This window comes from Chiloscyllium punctatum, chromosome 20, assembly GCF_047496795.1.
Source record: "Chiloscyllium punctatum isolate Juve2018m chromosome 20, sChiPun1.3, whole genome shotgun sequence".
NCBI classification, from domain to species: Eukaryota; Metazoa; Chordata; class Chondrichthyes; order Orectolobiformes; family Hemiscylliidae; genus Chiloscyllium; species Chiloscyllium punctatum.
Window position 1 is genome coordinate 16258139 of NC_092758.1, and position 17777 is coordinate 16275915.

At 42.9% G+C, this 17777-nt stretch overlaps 1 long non-coding RNA gene across 1 annotated transcript; it reads right to left on the reverse strand.

Moving 5' to 3' along the window:
- Positions 1 to 384: 384 nt before the first annotated feature.
- On the reverse strand, positions 385 to 15211 carry LOC140491776 (uncharacterized). The gene is made up of 4 exons (XR_011963425.1): positions 15118 to 15211; positions 6941 to 7064; positions 5454 to 5560; positions 385 to 473 (listed from the first exon to the last, which is right to left on the reverse strand). It is a non-coding gene; the product is annotated as an uncharacterized lncRNA (long non-coding RNA).
- Between the last annotated feature and the right edge of the window lie 2566 nt (positions 15212 to 17777).

A 17777-nucleotide genomic window follows, 5' to 3' on the forward strand; every position in this document is an offset into this window, starting at 1 on the left:
TCAGTACATTTTTGGAAGTACAGACCCAATGGGCCAAAGAGCCTCTCCTGTTCTATGTGATCCTATGGACTATTAAACAGTGACCAACAAATCCAATGATGAACAAAGGAAAAACCAGAAGTGATTCGAATGCAATCACCTTGTGACTGCGAGAGAATGGCTTGAGGTGAATGACACTTGAAGGTAAGTTACAGAAGTTGAACGATGTTGTGAGTTGAATTAGATGACCAACAGCTTGTGTGGAAGTTAAGTATCATTATCTTTGCTGTAAAATGAGCTTCCCCTGAAAATGTAATTTGCCCACTGTGGATGTTTTCCAGAATCCTCAGGCAACACTTGGAATGCTCATTGATAAGCTATTGTTACTTTGCTGACTTACCTGCAATGGAGGCGATATTAACAATCACTCCTTTCCCTCCAGTCTCTTTACTCATGTGCTGTATTCCCAGATAGGTTCCTTTAATTACACTGACCTACAATACAAGCATCATAGGAATCATCAGGGAGCAGGCCATTCAATTAATGTGAAAATACTGACATGTACAGACAGTTGCAAAATGCAGAGAGATGCATATGGACCGCAAGCTACATTCAAATTCACCCAGCAAGAGTACATTCAAGTATTAGCATATCACAGAAAAATGCAGGTGCCAGAAGAATGATAAACAGTAAAACACTGTGGAAAGATGCAGGATTATTTGTGGAATGGGAAGTCTATTAAACAGGATGGACAAACTCGGGGTTGGCAACCTGGTTTCTTGAAAAAAATGATTGATCCGTGAATGAGGAGGATATTCGGTGGAATGAGCAAATTGATTACTGTGATGTGAAGATCGGTCAATAGATGGAATAATAGGTTGGTAAAATGGAATAGATCAATCAGTGACTTGGTTAGTGAGATGGATTTAGGACCAGATACATATCAATGTGATGAGTTTTGAGCTAATCTGTTTATATGTGGTTAGTAAGCTACATTGAAATTCACCCAACAAGAATACATTCAAGCATTAGTGGAACACAGAAAAATTCAGGTGCTAGTAGAACGATAAACAGTAAAACGCTGTGGAAAGATGCAGAATAATTTATGGAATGGGAAGTCTGATAAACAGAATGGACAAACTATGGGTTTGACAACCTGGTTACTGGAATAAACCGATTGATCCACGAATGAAGAGGATATTCAGTGGAATGAGCAAACTCGTTACTGTGATGTGAAGATTGGTCAGTGAGTGGATCAGCAGGTTCCATTTTACTAACAGGTTAATCAGTCATTTGGTTAGTGGGATGGATTTAGGGTCCAGATTCACATCAATGTGATGAGTTTTGAGCAAGTCTGTTAATGAATAAATATAATGACTCGTAGTTTACTGGGTTTTCCAGCGCCACACGTTTTGACTCTGATTTCCCGCATCTGCAGTCCTCACTTTCTCCGAGTTGATTATATTAAATGGGGTGTGGTCATAGCCCACTGATATTGACAGGCAATTGACTAGCAGGCAGCTGACCAGAGAGCAGGGATAAGGAGCACATTCTCTAATGTGCAATATGTGACTGGTGATGGTGGTTTTGATTGACCGGCCTCAATCTTCAACGTTTCATTGCACTTAGCAATGAGTTGGTTTTTTATTCATTCCTGGGTGGAGTGGTCATCGCCCAGGTCAACTTTGATTGCCCATCCTCATTTCCTTTGAGAAAATGATAGAAGTAAGATTTTCTTTAATATTTATTCATTTGTGGAACATGGGCATCACTGGCTTAAGTTGATGTCAGAAGGACCTTCAACTTTCCTTCTTATTCATCATTCCTGTGGTATTTGTGTGCAGCTATATGCTGTGGTAGACCATTTTAGAGTCAACCACAATGTTGTGGGGGTAGAATCATACATAGGCAGACCGAGTAAGATCATCAGATTTCCCATCAGATTTCCTTCCCTGCAAGAGAAGTAGACAGGTTTTTATGACTGTCTGGTAGCTTCATGATCTCCATTCATTGACCTTGCATTTGTCCAGTTATCATGGTTGGATTTGAATGACTGGCATTAGGGCATTAAGCCTGGGCCATTAGATTACTAGAGTTGAGAGTGTGGTGCTGGAAAGGCACAACAGGTCAGGCAGCATCCAAGGAGCAGGAGAATTGATGTTTTGGGCATATGCCCTTCATCAGGATTCCTGCAGATGCTTCATCAGCATCTGCAGACCACACTTACTCCCATTGGATTACCACAATGCTGCCCTTACCTCAAATGTGTTGAGCTTTGAAAAGGATGTGGGTAAATTGGCTAGATATGAAGCAATTCATCCGTCTGGAGGGCAATTTAAAATGAGAGCAAAATCTTTTTGGAATAGAATTAAAAGCATTTCTTCATGCAAATATTAATTGAAATTTTATTCTTACTCGAAACAATTGTAGCTGATCAGGAAAAATTGGATCTTTAAAGAGAAAGATAATTTGTTGCTAGGTAATGTTGTCTGATGATAAGAAGCAAAAACATTTCAGTGGATATAATGTAGAGATTATCTATGATCTAACAGAGTAGTGAAACAGCTGTGACATGCTGACTCGTCTCTTTAAAAACACAGAAACATTCCATTTTTAATTTGTTTGTGGGATGTGGGCATCACTGAACAGGCCATTTCTTATTGCCCATTCCTAACTGTCCTTCAGAAAGTGACCATCAGATGTCTTTCTGACCCATTGTGGTATATGTGCTTTGGGTACACTACAAAGTAGTGAGATAGGGAGTTCCAGGATTTTGGCTAAGCCACAGTGAAAGAACGCTGACATTCTGAGTCTGCATGGTGATTGCCTTGAAGGGAAACTTGTTGGTAATGGTGCTCTCATTCATCTGCTATTCAGGGTAGGAGAGTTCATTGGTTTGGAAGGTGCTTTCAAAGAAGCTTTGTAGAAATTCTGCAGTGTATCTTATAGATGGTACACACTGCTGAGACCTAGCATTGATGTTGGAGCGAGTGAATATTTGTGGATGTGGTGCCAATTATGCTGGCCATTGAATCCTGGAGGGTGTCATGCTTCGTGAGTGAATTTTAAACTGCATTCATTCAGACAAGTTGACAGTATTCCATAACACACTTGATATGTGCTTTGGGGCTGGTGGTCACAATTTGGAGAGTTAAGAGGGAAGTGATCTGTGGTCGAATTCTCAGTGTTTGACTTAATCTTGAAGCCAAAGGAGTCTCTTGTACTTCTCATGAATGCTACAACCCAGGCTACTGATTGTGCAGAATTCAGTGATGGCAATGCCGTTACATGTGAAGATATGAGGGTAAGATTCTCTCAGGTTGAAGATGATCACTACCTTATACTTGCATGGTGTGAATATTACTTGCTACTTATCAGCCAAAGTCTGAATATTGTTCAAGCCTTGCTGTATATGGATATGTAATGTTCCTGTAAAAGAGACTGAAAGGGACTGAATTGCCTACTAATGTTTCTTAGGTGTTGTTTTAATGTCCCACATGAACGAGATCTTTATTATGAAAAATAGATTTTTCAGGAAGGTGCCAGGAATTTGTAATGGCTGAACCGTAACTGTCAGTTAACAGACCATCATCCCCTCCCATCTTCATGGGCATTTCCTGTTCTGTTGACACAACAGATGCCTTCACAGAACCTGAGCTTCCATTTCAATATTTGTTCATCTTATGTGAAATGTTATAAGAACATAAAAACATCAAGAAGACATATGTTATCAGCCTAACAAATATGTTCTGCTGTTTAATAAGAACAGTTAACATAGAACGTAGAAAAATACAGCACAGGCCCTTTGACCCATGATGATGTGCCGAGAATTAATCCTAATGTAAAATAAAATAACCTAACCTACGCACCCCTCAATTCACTGCCGTCCATGTGCATGTCCAGTAGTCGCTTAGATGTCCCTAATGACTCTGCTTCTACCATCAACGCTGCCAACACATTCCATTCATTCATAACTCTCTGCATAAAGAACCTATCTCTGATGTCCCCTCTATATCGTTCTCCTAATATCTTAAAACTATGACTTCTCGTGCCAGTCAATCCTGCATTGGCGAAAGGTCTCTGGTTATTGACTCTATCCATGCCTCTCATTACCTTGTATACCTCGATCAGGTTACCCCTCTTCCTCCTTCTCTCCAGAGAGAAAAGTCCGAGCTTAGTCAACCTCCCTTCATAAGTCAACCCCTCTAGTTCAGGCAGCAACCTGGTAAATCTTCTTTGCACCCTCTCCAAAGCCTCTATCTTTCCTAAAGTAGGGCGACCAGAACTGGACACAATATCCCAAGTGTGGTCTCACCAGGGACTTGTAGAGATGTAGTAAAACCTTGCGGCTCTTAAACTTGATCCCCCTGTTAATGAAAGCCAAAACACCATATGCTTTCTTAACATCCCTATCCACTTGGGTGGCAACTTTGAGGGATCTATGTACTTGAACACCAAGATCCCTCTGTTCCTCCATACTGCCAAGAAAAATCTTCTAAATCAATGGAAATACCTCTACCTGCAAATTCCACTTCAAGCCACTCAGTATCTTGACTTGGAAATATATCACTGTTCCTTCAGTGCTGCTGGGTCCACATCTTTGAATTCCTGCTCTAATGGCTTTTTGGGTGGACCTAATCAACATTGACTGCAGCAGTTTAGGAAGGAGCTCACCACCACCTTATTAAATGTCCCCAGGCAACTACACCCACATCCCTTGAACAAGTTAAAAAATTGTCACGGTGTGAGGTCAATAAAATCAAGGGAAATTATTGCTGGTCACCAGCTCCCATCCTTCTGTCTTACATATCTATCTCCTCCAATCCATTCTCTCGACAATCTCAGATCACAGCACATCCATGATAAGAATCACTTGATCTGAGGAAAAGAAAGCATCTGACCATTCTGCTGGGACTTCCATGTCCATCATTAGTTAGTGGTGCTTAGAAACATGGCCTTTGACAAAAGTGTCACCATCATCGGCAAGAGCCTGTGCAGTGCCACAATCATTGTTTGAGCTGACCAGATTCCAAAGGACATAGATGTCAGATGGAGGTACCTCTGGTAGTGAGGGACCGAGGATATAACCTAATTATCCTCAGATGGATTTTCAGGTGCCAGTGTCGGACTGGGCTGGACAAAGTTAAAAATCACATAACACCAGGTTATAGTCCAACAGCATTTACTTGAAAGCTACTAATTGCAAATAAACTTGGTGAACAATAACCTGGTGTTGTGTGATTTTTAACTTTATCCTTAGCCTCAGCAACCTATCAGAGGAGTACGTACTGTTGCAATCTATTGGCTTAAGGAGTTAATCACAACCGTTCTTTGCTGAGTCCTACATTGATTTACAGAATGAAACCTTAAAAACATTCATCTCCAAACTCAACCACAGCCCAATTTCAGTAAGTATCAATTAGTGTGCTCACATGAAACCCAATTAAAATAAACAATATACAATTGACACATACCAGGTTTATGCTGGGGCAGTTCTCCCAGTTTTCCTCATCAAAGATCCCTGCATTGTTACATACTATGTCCAATCTCTGAAACTATTCAAGAGTTTTGCTGAAAACATCTGGAAAAGACAGTGAATAGAGTTGGTTATCAAAGTTTGCAATGTCTACGACCAAGCATGTGAACACTAAAAACATTCCTCAGAATGACTCATTCAGTTACTGAATCATAGAGGGATTCAGCAGACAAACAGGCCCTCAGTCCATCATATCAATGCTGACCAACAAATACCAAACTATGCTAATACCATTACTTTCATTTGGACTATAACCTACTTTGCTCTGGCATGTTAAGTGCTCAATCAGATCCTTCTTAAATATTGCAAGAGCACCTGACTCCATCACCCCCTCAGCCAGTGCATTCCATATTCCCACCACCCTCTGAATGGAAATTTTATTCCTCAGGTCTTCGAGAAAACACTTACTTTAAACTTTCGTCCTTTGGTGTTAGATATATCTGCCACGTGGAAGAGAATTTCACAATCTGCCTGTCTTTGCTTCCATAGTTTTGTGTACCTGAATCAGATAACTCCTCATCCTTCTCTGCTGCAGGGAAAATAACCCCATTCTATCCAATCTCTCCTGAAAATGAGACTTTCTGTCCGAGTTGTCAGATATTTTTTTATCGAGAATGATCTTGATATGCAAACAATTGATTAATTTTCCTGATCTTTTCCCCAGGAAATGTGGTTGATCAAGGCCTAGACAGAACTTTTCACCAAATGCTCTTGATGTGCAACCAGAATTTTTGGAGTTTCTCAGGGAAGCCCGTCTCTTGGTGGTGTGTGAAATGCGAGGAATGCTCCCAGCATGCTTTCTGTTTCCCACAATTCACAACAACCAAGATCCTGAAAAAAAGGTTTGCAAAAATCACTTCCCCTCCTCCATATATACATCTGCAAGATGGTAATGGTGTGCGGCATCAAACCATTGAGGAACATCCCTGCAAGAGGCAACAGGCCTTATTCTTTTGGACAGAACTGAACAGACTCTGAAAGCCATTATCAGAAGAACTGAGACACTAAACTAGAGTATGGTCTCACGCCTGGGACATTAAACCAGGACCATCAAAACCATGACCAAGAAAGGACCACAAAGGTCAAAACAAGAGACACTTGGACTGAGATTCTCCACCAGGAACACTGAGACTCTGAAACCAAGGAACACAAAAAAGCTGAGCAGTATCATTTGGTGCCTGAGCACAGACTGAGTATTGAATTCTGGAATCTGTTCTCCTAATGAAGCATCACATTGCTGTACTGAGCATACTTAATCAAATTGCAGTGTATAAACTTACTAATGCCAACAATGTAACTCCCATTCACACTCCCCCCAGCTAATTGTTACTCCCACAGGTTGCAGCAAAGTGTCTGTTAAGAAACCAGTCAGTCAGATTGAACAAGTCAGTGGCATGTTGATAAAATTAGTGTTTGAATTGGTACCATTCAGCTGATTCTCAGACGTTACATCACATGGAAGAAACAAAATATTCTCAGCTCCGTAGATCTGTTCAAAGGCAGCTTTGGTAGCCTCCCCTGTAGGTACATTGATATCCAACCGACTCACCTAAAGGAGGTAAAACATGGTTAGTCCCAAAGGATCCTAAAATAAACGTACAGGTTGGTCAATGTGTCTGAATGGAGCTTGGGTCAGTCAATGGCCCATTTCAAACCCTAATTCCAATTCTGACCAGACAAATGAAATCTATACCTAATTTCTTCTAATGGAGAATCCTTCAGCAATGATTTGTTGCAGCGTTCTTGGAGGACATTATGCGAGATCCCCTTTCTCTGGCATGAGCTGCTGGATTAAAATGAGTAAAGAGTTCAGCTAACCCATAGCTTTTTCCAAAAGCAACAGTGGATGAAGAAGGTGTATAGTTGTAGCATCATTGTCTTATTAAATGAGGGGCACAGCTTAATGTTTAGTGGAGGTGGGTTCAAATTGCATCAAGGTTGTTGGTGGTGATTTAAGATTGAGCGGTGATCTGTTGGAGATATAAAAGATTTAGGGGCATGTACCGGGGGGATATCAAGCAGCTATTCCCCCAAGGTAGAAGGGTCAATAATAAGGGGGAATACTTTTAAAGTGAAAGGCAGAAGGTTTAGAGGGGATCCAGGCTGCACTGTGAGAAAGTAGTTGAGATGAGAAACCTCACAACCTTTAACAAGTTCTTGAATGAACTCTTGAAATGATATAACATTGAATATTATGGGCCAAGTGCTGGAAAGTGTGATGACTGTAGATTCAGAGTAACTTTTATCAGGGGAGACCTGATGGGTCTAATGGCCTCTTCTATACTGTGTGAATCTATGATTCTGTCATAGGAACAGCAAGTGGGTAATGTACAAGTGGTTGTGGGGAAGAATGGGTGAAATGTAGGTTAAGAGGTAGGATGTCAGCAAGGTAGATAGGCCAGGAGTTGTCAGGCGTGGGCATCAGAAGCCAAGTAAGGTGATAGTGCTGAATCAGTTTTGGGTGCGAGGCAGAGGAGTTGGGTCAGAAGTGAAGAAACTTAATGGGAGGGAATGAGTTGGGAAGTGGGATGGGGACAGGTCATTGCAACGTGTCCGGTTAGGTAGAGGATTTGTCAGTCAATGTGCCAGAGGGTTAGTTGACTACTGGGGGCCTCTCAAGTCATGTTGGGAGTGGTGCTGTCATTCTAGTAGTTGGATGTAAAGGGGATGGTTGGTTGGGTGGTTAATGTGAATGATTGCAGTTCAGTTGTATTGATCTTCTGCAGTTTTAAGTCTTTGCTGTTTAACATTTCCTGGGTAACTATCCCAACATGTCATGTGACACAACTGAACTCTGCAGCATGAAATCGGAGCCTTTTGTAGAGATGTGGGTATTGCTAGCTGGGCCAGCAATTAATGCCTATTTGCCCTTGAGAAGGTAATGGAGAGCAGCTTTCTTGAACTGCTACTGTGCACCTTCTGTGGTTTAACCCACAATGCCATTAAGGAGAGAATTGCAGGATTTTGATCCAAACATAGTGAAGAAAGGCCATATAACTTCCCAATCAGCATGTGAGTGACTTGGAGGGCTTCTTTCAAGTGTGGTGCTGCTGTCTATCTGCTACCTTTATCCTTCGAGATGGAAGTGGTCACAGGTTTGGAAGGTGCTGTCCAAGGATCTTTGAACTTCTGCAGTGCATCCTATTTGTAGCACATGCAGCTATTTCTGAGCTTTGGTGGTAGTAGGTGTCGATGCTTGGGGATGTGGTGCCAATCAAGTGGGCTGCTTTGTCCTGAATGGTGTCAAATTTCTTGAGTGTTGTTGGAGCTATACCAATCCACTCAAGGTGGAAGTACCCCATCACACTCCTGATCTGTGCCTTGTGGACAGGCTTTGGGGATTCAGGAGGTGAGTTACTCACCACAGTATTCGTAACTTCTGATCTGCTCTTGTTGCCATTGTGTTTACGTAGCAGGTCCAGTTGACTTTCTGGTCAATGTTAATCTCAAAGATAGTGGGGATTCAGTGATAGTGACACCGCAGAAAGTCAAGGGACGGTAGTTAGATTGTTTCTTATCAGTGATGATCATAACAGCATTTGTGTGGCACATATGTTACTTGTCACTTGTCAATCCAAGCCTGGATATTATCCACCTCTTATTACATTTGCAGATGGACCGCTTTAGTATCTGAGGAGTCATGAATAGCACTGAACCTTGTGCAATCATGAATGAATGGTTTTAATGTCACATGTATTTTCTGGTAAGAAAGACAGTAAAATACAGTGAAAAGCTTTTCCACTATCACCATGATCCTGCACCATTTTATAAAGTTTTAGGAATAAGAAAAATAGAAAGCTATATGTCAAAGAGAGTCCATCAGTCCTGAGCCAGCTTATCTTCACAGAACATCCCCATTTCTGACCTCATGACAGAGGGAAGGTCATTATGAAACAGCTGAAGGTGGTTGGTCTGGAACACCTCCACGTTCAATAAGGTTCTTCTTGTGGTTCACTGATTGTATTTCTACTCCTGAACCGAGAAACCTGGGTTAAAGTCCCAGCTGCTGTAGAGGTGTGTAATAACATGTGTGAACAGTTCAAATGGGAAAACTGTGTGCAAAATATTCGATCATGTATTCTGTATGATTGTTTGCTGACATTTAATCTATGATGTTTCAGGGCTGGTGTTGAATTGGTGTGGACAAAGTCAGTAGTCACACAATACCAGGTTAGTTCACCTGATGAAGGAGCACTGCTTTGAAAGTTTGTGATTCGAAATAAACCTTTTGGACTATAACCTGGTGTTGTGTGATAGCTGATTAAATGTATGAGCTAGTATTATTTCTTCTGCTATTGCTTTTCATGCAGTTATTTATTCTTAATACAACAAAGTAATGTTCTGTAGAGAGGGAAAAAGCTATGCCAATTGTGTGATGACACTGAGTGACTGCAACTTGCAGCAAACCAACCAAGTTTTCAATAAGAAAGAACTGAGAAAAAAACACACCTCTCGACGTGATCATATGATCACCAGCTTGGGACAATTTATCAAAGTTCCAGAACGTTATATCATAGTTGGATTATTAATTTTGTGAAAACTTATTTTAAATGTGTATATATATACAGAATTGACAACATGTGCCTCTGTACAATTATCTGTTCGGGATTGGTTCTCTTTGGAAAATGGGAAATGCGTCATGTCTTGCAGCAGATATGGAATCTTATGGAATGGCATGGTGGCTCAGTGTATAGCCCTGCTGCCTCACCGTGCCAGGAACCCAGGTTTGATTTCAGCCTTGGGTGACTCTCTGTGTGGAGTTTGCACATTCTTTGGGTGTTTGCATGGGTTACCGCTGAACGGTTTCCTCCACAATCCATAGATGTACAGTTTAGATGAATTGGCCATGCTAAATTGCCCTTGGTGCTCTGGGAGGTGTGAGTTAGATGCATGGGTTATTGTGGGTTACTCTTTGGAGGGTCAGTGTGGACTTGCTGCCTGAAGGGTCTGTTTCAGCATTGTTGGGATTCTATGATACTATTCTATATACCTTTAAAGGACATGCTCACGATGTCAGCACTGTCTATGAATGTGGCCTGTTGATATAAAGATCTCAGGGTCCATCTTGCAGAGCTCTGTCCTCTTACAGTATAACAAGCTGAGAGAAGCATGAGATCATAATACATCTGACGGACTTTGCTTAGGCCCGGCCATACAAATCATTCACTGAAGACAGCTAAAAATAACGAGACAGCCTCATGTATGAGAACTGGTGACTCCCATTCAAGCTGCTTCCATTATTCCAACTTTACAAAAAAGAATGAAAAGGCCTCCTAAGTTGTTTACTTAAGTTCTCAACAGTAGCCAATTTGCACTTCAGCCTTTACAACCTCTTTTCAAAAGTTCCCAGGACAAAATAACCTTCTTAAAGAGACAGCATCATCACATGGAATGGCACATTGCGGCTGCACACGACATTGGCTCGGCCACATTTGGAATTCCGTATTCAATTCTGGCCTCCCTGCTCAAGGGAAGATGCTGTTAAACTTGAAAATATGCAGAAAAGATTTACAAGGAGGTTGCCAGGACTGGAAGGTTTGAGCTTGAGGGAGAGGCTGGGTAGGCTGGGGCTGTTTCTCCCTGGAGCATGGGAAGCTGAGGGTCGACATAATAGAGGTTTATAAAATCATGGGGGATATGGATAGGGTGAATAGTCAAGGTCTTTTTGCTAGGGTGCAGAAGTCCAAAACTAGAGGATAGAGGATAAAGTGATAGGGCCAAGATTTAAAAAGGACCTAAGTGGCAACTTTTTTATACAGAGGGTGGTGCATGTACGGGACGAGCTGCTGAAGGTGGTGATAGAAGCAAGTACAATTACATCATTTAAAAGACATTTGGACAGCTTACGCAAGTAGCAAAGGTTTAGAAGGATATGGGCTAAATACTGGCAAATGGGACAAAGTCAACTTAGAGGTCTGGTTGACATGGAGGGATTGGACTAAAGGGTCAGTTTCTGTGCTGTATAAGTCTATGTCTTTGCTACGTTCATTTTTGCTGACAGAATGTAGGTATTCTGCAAAGTAGTTACCCAGTCTGCGCTTTGCTTTCCCAGTGTAGAGGAGACCACATTGTGAGCAGTGAATACAGTAGACTAGATGGAGTGAGGTGCAGGTATTGAATAGCGGAGTAGGCTAAAGAGACTGAATGGACCTCTCCTGCTCCTAGTTCTGTGAAGACTCCTGCACGGTCTCGAGCGTGTGGAAATTTGCCTTAATGATTAACTTCTTGCCACCTTTCAGCAGAATCTGATCCTGCTGGTGTAGATTTAAAAAAAATTTACCAGTGAAAACTAATAAATACTATATGTTAAAATTTGGTCAACAGTTCTTTTAAATCTGTCAAACAAATGTTTCAGTACTTTAACATCACTTACAGGAAAATAAACTTTATTAAACTGATTTTTTTATAACTGTGGAGCCTTTCAGAGGCATCTTTTGACTTCAGCCACCAGAAACTGTTGTGTTCTCTAGTCATGCAGCCCTGGGTACTTGTGGTTGTCGTGGTTAACACATTTTGGTTTCATATTCCTGTGTTAAGCTATATATAGACTGTCTGCTTTCTGACGTACAAAGTTAAAAATCACACAACACCAGGTTATTGTCCAACAGGTTTAATTGGAAACACACTAGCTTTCGGAGCAACGCTCCTTCATCAGGTGATAGTGGAGGGCTTAATCCTAACACAGAATTTGTAGCACACAGACACCCACACACACCCCTACAGACACAAAACTCCCACACTCACACATGCACCCCCTCACAGACTTAACACACTCTGCACTCACTACACACGCAGACATACACTTTCTCACACTCACAACCCCCAACCCAGACATACACACACACACAGGCAGACAAAGGCCCACATGCACCCATATAGCTTGTGGGGTGAATTTGTACTTGCAGGGTTACATTGTACTTTGCTCAAAAACTGCATGCATTCATGTAGAACTCTGAGCTCAAAAACTGCATGAATTTATGTAAAACTCCATTACCTCACTTTTTAGATTAGAATCAATCTAAACATCAGGTCATAGACAGAGAACACAGGGGGCCAACACTTTCAACATATTGTCTAGCTATCACCATTGTTAACAGCTAACCCGAGAATGCAACTTTTTAAAAAAAAGGTTTTGTGATTTACACATGAAAGAAGTGAAACTATCACTGTATTCTAACAGATGAAAGGCTTAACAGACAATCAATTTTTCAATGTATAATTTCAATTACATTACACTGTAAATTTTTGCTATAAATTCTGTGTTAGGATTGAGCCCTCCACTATCACCTGATGAAGGATCGTCGCTCCGAAAGCTAGTGTGTTTCCAATGAAACCTGTTGGACAATAACCTGGTGTTGTGTGATTTTTAACTTTGTACACCCCAGTCCAACACCGGCATCTCCAAATCATGCTTTCTGACGTGACTGTTTGATCGAGTTAATGTTGGTAATTTTACTAACATTTTCTTATCAAATGGTCTCCAGGTTCTGAAAGCCATTGCGTTCTTGAGGCTTTGGCTGCTGTTTCTGGGCTAGTTTGACTCTCTAAAACTTGATTGTAGATGGAGGCAGTTCAGCCCGTCGAGTCCATGATGGTAAATCAGGCAGCAAATGATGGCCACTTTAAACCCTTGCAGTCTCCTCATCTCAGGGGGTAAGGATTATTTCTGATTCCTCACCAGTTGCATCAGTTGATTGTGCCTATAGGGTGGTGTCACACCTCCAACCCAAGGACTGCATCGGTTCCAGTAGGCAGGCCAATTCCACCATCTGTAAGTTCCCCTCCAAGCCACTCACCACCATGTCCTTCATAAACAATTGTTTAAAATAAAGGTCAGGGTGGTGAGTGGCTTGGAGGGGAACTTGCAGGTGGTGGTATTCCTATGGATGTACTGCCTGTGTGCTTCTAGATGGTAGAGGTCATGGATTTGGAAAGTGTGTATCCCTTGAGGCGGGAGTTCCAAGATTTTGACCCAGCGACACTGAGGGAAACTAGGTACTGTGTACCAAAATGGCGCCATAAGTAGTGACTTGTAAACTTTTTAACTACTTATTTGAGTACGTGACTATAAAGCTAATTCAAATTAATTCAGTTGGTGTGACTTCAGGGGGTATATGAATAGGAAGGGTTTAGAGGGATATAGGCGGCTGGCAAATGGGGCTAGATTGGGTTGGGATATCTGGTCAGCATGGACAAGTTGGACCGAAGGGTCTGTTTCCCTGCTGTACATCTCTATGACTCTAAGCTTCCACGGGATGTGGGTGTCACTGGCTGGTCTAGCATTCCTTGCCCATCCCTAATCGCCCAGAGGGCAATTGGGGGTCAACTGCATTGCTGTGGGTCTGGAGTCACATGTGGGCCACACTGGGTAAAGTTGGCAGCTTTCTTCCCTAAAGGGTATCAGTGAGCTAGATGGGTTTTTTTCTGATAATCGTCGATGGATTCATGGTTCATCATTGGACTCTTAATTCCAGATTTTTGTTGGATTCAAATTCCACCATCTGCCATGGCGGGATTCAGAGCCAGGTGCCAGAAAGTTACTTAGGTCTCATGGTTCACAGTCTAGCGATAATACCATTAGGCCATCACCTCCCCTAGCTATAGGGTGCCCTGTGATGTTTTTGCACCCACCTGAGAGGGTAGCAGGTTTAATATGCCGGCACCCCAAAAAAAAAGAAAAATGGAGCTGGGTGGCACGGTAGCTCAGTGGTTAGTACTACTGCCTCACAGCACCAGGGACTAGGGTTCAAATCCTGGCTCGGGCAACTGTCCGTGTAGACTTTGCACATACACCCCACATCTGCGTGGGTTTCCTCCCACAATCCAAAAATGTGCAGGTTAGGTGAATTGTTCATGTGAAATTGCCCATAGTGTTGGGTGTACAGGAATGGTTCTGGGTGGGTTGCTGTTCGGTGAGTCGGTGTGGACTTGTTGGGCTGAAGGTAATCAAAATGGGCGGCACGATGGCACAGTGGTTAGCACTGTTGCCTCACAGCGCCAGAAACCCGGGTTCAATTCCTGCCTCAGGTGACTCTCTGTTTGATGTGTGCACATTCTCCCCGTGTCTGTGAGGGTTTCTTCCGGGTGCTCCGGTTTCCTCCCACAATCCAAAAATGTGCAGGTTAGGTGAACTGGCCACGCTAAGTTGCCCGTAGTGTTAGGTGAAGGGGTAAATATAGGGGTTTGGGTCTGGGTGGGTTGCGCTTCGGCGGGTCAGTGTGGACTTGTTGGGCTGAAGGGCCTGTTTCTACTCTGTAATCTAAGCTAATCTAATCATTTCAGGTAAAGCACTGCTTCACCTGGAATTTATTTCTGAAATGTTAGATAGTGAGGAGAGGGGAGGTGGATGGGCAGGTGTTACACCTTCTGCCATTGCATACTTACCATAAGTAACTCCTGTAAATTGCTGGAATATAGTTTACCCTGCAGATCGGTTTCAGTTTAAAACTCTGATTATTAAACCTTGCTTTTAGGCACCACTTGCTCCAGATCAGTCATCAGATTAACACAAACAGCTGCATTTCTGAACACACTGCCTGGGCAATGGTCACCTTTCTTTACATGGGAAAATTGACAGGAACTGATTCCAGCAGAATTGTTACCTTAGCGCCGTTCTTCAGGAGGATTTCAGCAATTGCTTTCCCAATGGTTGGGCAGCGCCAGTCACCAGCGCAACTTTCCCCTGGAGTTCCATTGTAGCACTGACGGCGGACTTTAGCCTTTTGCCCCCAGACCTGATGAAGTGTTTGCTGCTAACTTGTCATGAGTAAATGTTTACATGAGCTGCTGGCATCCATATATAATCAGAGAGAGACAGGAAGATTGCCGCCCATCCTCCTAATGTGATCAGTTTCCTCCCCATTTCTTCTTGTTTTTGCACCAAACTGATATTCTGTCACCCCTCCACTTCCCCCCACCCTCCTATTTCTAATTCATGGCCAGTTTCCACACGATAGGTTGGAATAGTTTCTCACCATTTAAACTAAGGAGCGTTTGATTGGGTAAGGGGCTGTAATATCTGAGTTCACTCGGTCTGTACCCCCCGCCCAGTACCCAAGCAGGGAACTGTCACAACAATATCCATCCCCTTCACTTTGAAAAAATAAGGAAAATGGATTTTGGAGAAGGATTGTGGTGTTTTGGGAGGACATCGTCCTGGTGAACATCTGTATCAAAGTTTGGGAAAAGATTTGTAGCTCGGGTGCTTGTTGTGGTTCTGTTCGCCGAGCTGGGAATTTGTGTTGCAGACATTTCGTCCCCTGTCTAGGTGACATCCTCAGTGCTTGGGAGCCTCCTGTGAAGCGCTTCTGTAATCTTTCCTCTGGCATTTGTAGTGGTTTGTATCTGCCGCTTCCGGTTGTCAGTTCCAGCTGTCCGCTGCAGTGGCCGGTATATTGGGTCCAGGTCTCGTGCTTATTGGTTGAATCTGTGAATGAGTGCCATGCCTCCAGGAATTCCTTGGCTGTTCATGGTTTGGCTTGTCCTATAATAGTAGTGTTGTCCCAGTCGAACTCATGTTGCTTGTCATCTGTGTGTGTGGCTACTAAGGATAGCTGGTCATGTTGTTTCGTGGCTAGTTGGTGTTCAAAATTGCTATTTCTACTTGTATTCCATTAGATATTAGACTAGATTAAATTACAGTGTGGAAACAGGCCCTTCGGCCCAACAAGTCCACACCGACCTGCAACCCACCCATACCCCTACATTTACCCCTTACCTAACACTACGGGCAATTTAGCATGGCCAATTCACCTGACCTGCACATCTTTGGACTGTGGGAGGAAACCAGAGCACCCGGAGGAAACCCATGCAGACACAGGGAGAACGTGCAACCTCCACACATTCAGTCACCTGAGGCAGGACTTGAACCCGGGTCTCTGGCGCTGCGAGGCAGTAGTGGTAACCACTGTGCCACCTTCCTAACCAGCCTCTCATGAGAAACCTTGTCAAGGTTTTGTTGAGGGGTGTTTTACTGACAGAGGTCTGCGACAAGGGGTTTTCCACAAGGATTGGTGCTGGGACCTCTGATATGTGTAATTTATATAAATGATTTGATTGAAAGTGTGGATAGTGTGATTAGTACTTTTGCTGATGACCTGAAAATTAATGGAGTTGTTATTAGATTAGATTAGAGCGTGGAAACAGGCCCTTCGGCCCAACAAGTCCACACCGACCCGCTGAAGCGCAACCCACCCATACCCCTACATTTACCCCTTACCTAACACTACGGGCAATTTAGCATGGCCAATTCACTTGACCTGCACATCTTTGGACTGTGGGAGGAAACCAGAGCATCCGGAGGAAACCCACGCAGACACGGGGAGAACGTGCAAACTCCACACAGTCAAGTCACCTGAGGTGGGAATTGAACCTAGGTCTCTGGTGCTGTGAGGCAGCAGTGCTAACCACTGTGTCACCGTGCTGCCCTAACCTTGTGGAAGGTTGTCAAATGACACAGCAGGATACAGATCAGTTAGAAAGTTGGACAGAGAAATGGAAGATGGAACTTAATCTGGACAAGTGTGAGATGATGTATTATGGGAGATCAGATCCCTGAAGGGGGCAACACCGATGGATAAGGTGGTAAAGCGGGCATGCAGCATACTTTCCTTCATTGATCGGGACTTCGTGTATAAAAATTGAGAAGTCATGTCGCAGCTGTGTGAAACTTACTTTCAGCCACGTTTGAAGTATCGCGTACAGTTCTGGTGGTCACATGATAGAAAAGATCTGGACTCTTTGGAGTGGATGCAATAGAAGCTGAACAGGATCTTGCCTGGATTGTAGTTTATTAGTTCAAAGGAAGGGCAAGACAAACTTAGACTGTTTTTGCAAGAGGGTGGGAGGCTGAGGTTAATTGATAGATGTATGTAAAATTTAGAGAGGCATGGATTGGGTGGATAGTCAGCATTTCTTTACAAGGATGGAAATGTCAAATACGAGGGGGCACAGACTTAAGAGGAGAAGGGGACTTTTTAAAAGAAGTATGTGAGGCAAATGTTTTGTGCATTAGGTGAACAATGCCTGGAATGCGCTGCTAGGGAAAGTGGTAGAAAAAGACAACAACGTCTCAGAGTGATTTAAATAGACACATGGACAGGTAGGGAATAGAGGGATATACGACATATGTTGGCAGATGGGATTAGTTTAGAATGGTAACATGCTGAGCACAGACATGGTGGCCCAATGGACCTGCTCCTGTGTTGTACTGTTCAATGTACTTTTTGACTGTGGACCAAGAAATTGTTTTAAAACCATGGTT